This window comes from Pantherophis guttatus, chromosome 5, assembly GCF_059756535.1.
Source record: "Pantherophis guttatus breed Tessera chromosome 5, ASM5975653v1, whole genome shotgun sequence".
Lineage (NCBI taxonomy): Eukaryota > Metazoa > Chordata > Lepidosauria > Squamata > Colubridae > Pantherophis > Pantherophis guttatus.
This window is the reverse complement of record NC_142067.1, coordinates 79,988,315-79,994,314: the sequence shown is the minus strand read 5'-3', so window position 1 is coordinate 79,994,314 and position 6,000 is coordinate 79,988,315.

Below are 6,000 nucleotides of genomic sequence, written 5' to 3'. Positions count from 1 at the left end.
GCTTGCTAGCTTTCAGCTGCCATTGTAATGGAAGGAAGGTATTTGTAGGTATTTGGGAGGGGGGAAGCGAGCTGGTGGAGATGTCTCAAAAAAGGGAGGAAAATTTTCTCTGTGTTTTTAGCAGCTGCACAGAGAGCTGATAACTATCAAGGTCAACTGTTCTGGCATACCAGATAGATGGGGCTGCCTAAAGAAATACCCCACATGACACCTTGGGGAGATGTGGATTGGACATTTACCTTGGGACTGTTGGGGGAGGGGTTTGGGGGATGCTTTCAATATGTAATTTTCGCACTTATTGCCTCAGACTTTGCTTTTCTTTCACTGCATTCACTTCATACTCAGTAAAAGTACCTTTCTCTACAAACATGGAGTTGGGGTTTTTCTTTCTTGTGGGCTTTGAACAGAGGCAAGCCTGACATTAAGCAAAGTCTGCTTTAACAGCCATCCTGGAGAAAACTCTACCGTGGGGGTTGAGCCAAGAATGTCTGATCAAGACAGTGACCAAGAGGACATGGGAGCTGCTGGGTCCACCCCTCCCTTATCCAAGCGAGGTGGGGAGTTTTCGGACTGGATGTCAGAATTACATCTTGAAGAAAAACCAGTCAGAGCTAAGTGGTTGCTTAGGGGGAGGATAGATCCTTCAGAGGAAATCTCCTCAGGGGTGACAGTAACCAGACGCCAGCGGGGAGAGGCACCTTGGCAGGAAGAAGACAGAGAAGACCTCCTGCTGACTCAAGCCATGCAACTCCTGAAAGAGACTTTTGAGAATCGGAAAGCCCGTGAAAGGTATGCACTGCCAGCCCGGAGGGAGACTGAACACCGGGGGGGGGGAAGCGGAGGCTGCAGCAAGTGCAGAAGAGGTTCCTAGGGTTCAGCTAGAAAGAGAGCAAGCTGCTGGGGCTCAAGCTGCAGCTATAGCCCAGGGCCCCCCTGTGGGGGGGGGGCAGGAACCATGAGGCATCAAATTCCAAAGGTTCCTCCGCTTAACATAAAATATGGAGGGGACCCCAAGGGTTTGGCATTCTTCCTATCCCAAGTGTGGAACCACATGGAGGAGTATGGAGAGGATTTCCCATCAGATGCCACCCGTGTGAGATGCGTCACTATGGCCCTGGAGGGGACAGCTGCTGACTGGTGGGTGGGCCTCCATGATGAGAATTCTCCCCTGCTGAGAAATTATGACCAGTTCATGATGAAACTCAGAGGATGCTTCGAGGACCCCCTGGCTGAGCGGAAGGCCAGAATCAGGATAAAGTCAATAAATCAAGGGCGGAGATCAGTGGCTGATCCAGGAGTTTTGTGAGCTGGTACACCACATGAGGGGGTGGTCCCAGGAAGCCCTGATGGAATGTTATAAGGATGGCCTCAATGAGGATGTCTACAAGGTGTGCTGCTCCCGTGGGGACCTCGAGACCTGCAACGCTGGTACGTGATGGCAGCCGACGTGGAAATTGACTTGATCAGGGATCGCTTCCATGGGGGCCATGTCTGGAACAAGCCGTCCCCTGCCCCACAGAAAGAAGGCCCTAGAGAGTCCAAAGGGGGGTCAGCAATGAAGCCAAAATCCACAGTGTGCTTCCAATGTGGGAAAGAGGGCCACCGGGCTGCTGATTGTTTCTCCAAACCTGGTTCCAAGCTGACCCCTACTGGTGGGAAGAAAGCTGACAAGCCTCCAGCAAAGAGTCGCAAGACAGCCCTGAAAGGGGTGGAAGTCATTGAGTTTGCTTCCCCAGGCCTGGGGGAGTTGGGAACTCCGACCACCGCAGATGACAGCAATACAGAAACTCGATGATGACCCCCTGGTAAGTCAGTGTGAGGGCCCCATGACCATCCCAATCAAACTAAGGGTGCTTTCATACGGGGCCCACGGGAAGATGCTAGCCCTCTTAGACTCTGGATGCACCAGGTGTGTCATCAGCCCTGAGGTGGTGGACAAACTGGGGCTGAGACTAAAAACCATGAAAGTGCCCATTGCATTTTGCCAGTTGGATGCATCAGTAGCAGGGGGCCCCAGCCCACTTTGTGACAGAATCGATTGAAATGTGGATGGGGGAACCACTGAGAGGTTCTTGAGTTTTATCATGGCCCTGGACATGGAACGACCCCTTTTGCTTGGACTGCCTTGGCTACAGAAATGGAACCCCCAGGTGAACTGGAGGATGGGGTGGTTATGCATTCCTTTTGCCCCTCCGGGGAAAAAAGGGGGCAAACCTTTTTGCACAGCCAAAGCTGCGAAGGAGTGGGCAGCGGTGGCAAGCGAACATATTGTGTGGGAGGAGAAAATCCCTAAGGAATATTGGGACCTCAGGGAGGCTTTCAGCGAGAAGGCATCAGATGTGCTCCCACCCTACTGGCCCACTGACTGTGGCATAGAGATCCTCCCAGGGGTGAAGCTCCCTAAGCCAAAGATCTATTCCATGACCCTACGTGAGCTGGAGGAGCTGAGGAACTTTATTGACAAAAACCTAAAACGGGGCTTCATCCAACGCTGCCTGTTTCTCCACCAGGGATTTGCCTCCACATTATTACGCCTTGGCACTTTGGGCCACGGCCCCTCTGTTGCAGTCCCTTCACCGCGGCCCATTCGTCATAGTACAGTTCACGTTGGGCTTTTGGGCGCAGAGGACAGTTTGAAGCCAGCCAATCAGTGCAGGGGCTCAGGGGCTTTGGGAGTAGAGCGGGGGCTGCAGTTCAGAGGGAGGTTCTGTCAGTTCGGAGCCTCCCAAGGTGGCCGAGAGCAGTGTGGGGGAGGGATCCAGCCACAAGAATGGATTCAACTACAAAACAAACAAGTACTAATGATAGAAAGTCATGATCTCCAGATTGGCTAGCACAGTTTTCTCTGGGATGGGAAAAATAAATATCATGCATATTTCCAAAGACATTTATTAAGAAATGTTCTTTTACAAGTCTGGGAGAAGGTTAAGAAGGATCATTATACAAAAGTCCCAATCTGGCTATCAACTATGGAAGCAATATTACACCCAAACACCACGGACTTGAGCAAAATGATAAGATATACAGAACTACTTGATGAGAAAGGGGAATTAAAATCAATTCAAGATTTGAAACAACAAGGATTAAATATGGAATGGTGGCCGTATTTACAATTAAAAACCAGATTCAAAAAGGATCAGGAGCAATATGGCATATACAGAGAACAATTGGATATAGATAAAATTTTATTAGAATCGGGGAAAAAATGATCACAAAAATTTACAATTTCTTATTAAAATACAAAATGGAAGACAAAGCAGTAAAACCAGATGATCTGCTGGGCAAAAAACCTTGGGCACAATATAGAATTAGAAAAGTGGGACAAATTGTGGGATAGAAACTATAAATTAACAATGGCAGTAGCCTATAAAGAAAATTTGTATAAAATATTCCATAGATGGCACTTGGCACCAGCGAGATTGGCCAAAATGTTCCCAAATCTATCACCTAATTGTTGGAGATGTGGTTACAAATTAGGCATATACTACCATATGTGGTGGATGTGCCCCAAGATAAAAAAAAATTGGCATAAAATTAGAAATTGGCTGGAGGAAATTACCAAATTAAAAATGGAATTTAAACCAGAACTCTATTTATTAGGAATAATTAACCCCAAAATAGACAAATCTTTACAATATCTAATACTTCATATATTAACGGCAGCAAGGATTACTGTCGCACAGGGATGGAAACAAAATAATGTATCAGGAGAGGAAACAGTAATTCGAAAAATTCTACAATGTGTAGAAATGGATAAAATGACGCTGGAAATTAAGGAGAGGGAAGAGCCGGAATATTATAGAGTGTGGAATAAACTATATGATTGGTTAGAAAAAAGAAATCAAAATAACAATTCGGAATGTTAATTTAACCAGGTTAAAACTAGGAAGTGTAAATTGCTGAACAGTGTCAACCAGATAATGATGGTTTTGTAAATAGATACTAATGTAAATATAAGTACGTAGATGAAAGATTGAATAAGAATAGAAAATACGTATCCATGTCGATACAGTAAGCTGTAAAATAATATATGATGTAATGTTATGTTTGTTATGTGTTTTTAATGTATTTTTGTTTTTTGTTGTATTTTTCTTTATTTTGTTTTTAAAACTTAAAAACTCAATAAAAATTATTTTTAAAAAAATTAAAGTTATGATTATCCAATAAACATCAGCACGAAGGGTGTGTGCACCTGTCATAGGTGAAATGAAGGAATATTCCATGGCAAATGAAGGTAAATATATGTATCCCAGGATAATGTTTCAGGATCCAATCTAAGTTGGTCACTAGACTAAAGGTTACTCTTCTGAACTGTCGGGTTCATGCTGGAGCCCATCCTCAGGGAACTTTTCTCTCTCCAGAAGTGAGTGCAATATTCTGGTTCCCTGAGGATGGGCTCCAGCACAAGCCTGAAAACTTGGAAGAATAAACCTTTGGCCCAGGGGTGAAATGTAAAATTTGTTACTACTGGTTCTGTGGGCATGGCTTGGTGGTGGTGGTGGTGGTAATGTGACTGGGTGGGTGTGGCCAACTTTTTTTTTTTTAACTTTTCAAAGCATTTTTCTAATGCTTTGAAAAGCCTCTGCCAATCAGGCAACTCAGCTGGGATCATCAGAGAGGCTTTTTAAAAATGCTTTGAAAAGCCTCTCTGACGATCAGGCAACTCAGCTGGGATCGTCAGAGACTTTTCAAAGCATTTTTTTTACCACCTCTTCGGCCAAGAGGTTGTAGAAAAAAATGCTTTGAAAACCCTCTGACAATCCCAGCTGAGCCGCGCGATCAGCTTTTTTTTTTTACTTTTAAAAGCATTTTTTCATCGGAAGAGGTTGTAGAAAAAAATGCTTTTAAAAGTAAAAAAAAAAGTCTCTGATGATTGTGCAGCTCAGCTGGGCGTAGTGGTGGTGGGAATGCAGGGATTTTTGCTACCGGTTCTCCGAACCACCCACCGCCATCACTACCAGATCGGGTGATCCGGTCCAAACCGGGAGCATTTCACCCCTGCTTTGGCCCCAGTGACTGACACAAATTGGATCCCGCAAGATATTCTATGCTAAACGTCAAGAAGGACCTAGTTGCAACATTGAGAAAGAATGCATATTGGTGATGGGAAGGTAAAATTTGGAGACAAGAACAACCTAGCATTGTTCAGTGTAAATACAGCCATTCCTCAACTTAAAAGCACAATTGGGACTGAAATTTCTGCCACCAAGTAATGTGGTCGTTAAGTGAGGCATGCCTGATTTTATGAACTTTTGCGATAGTCATTAAGCAAATCATCACAATTTTAGGCAAATCATGCTATCAGAAAGCAAATCTGACTTCCCCATTGACTTAGCTTCCCTTTGGGAAAGTCACAGATGGCGATCCCATGAACCCAGGATGCTGCAACTGTCATAAATACATGCTGGTTACCAAGCACCCAAACACTGATGTTGTGGCTGTGGAGACACTGATGATCATAAGTGCGAGGACTGGTCATTAGTCACTTTTTTCAACATAGCTTCAAACCATTGTTAACTTAATGGTCATAAGTCAAGCTGTACTTGTAGGTATCTGCCCTTCTCTATTAAATCAGGTTTGAGGGATTTTTCAGAGTTTTCAAAGCATTCAGAAAATAGGAATAAGAACTACAATCAACAATTTAGTACAAATTTAGCCAACTCTCAAGAGTAGTCTGCATTTACGACTCTTACAGACAAATTATATAAATCCCAGCTACGCATACCAAAAAAGGGACATAGTATGGTAGTAGATTTATTGGGACCAAGTATAAGTTCCTGAAATTTTATTCAAGTCTAAGCATTAAATATTGAATATAACAAAATACTTTAAACATATAAATGTCTTAGGGAAAATTTGTAATATTTTTGTTGTTGTCTTGATCAGACCTGTGTTTTTTTAACAGAGTAAGATGAAAAAAGTTGAGAGCTACTGGTCTAATTGGTCTTAAACTGGCACGCCTGTATACATTTAGCAAAATCAAGGCATTATTTTCATAGT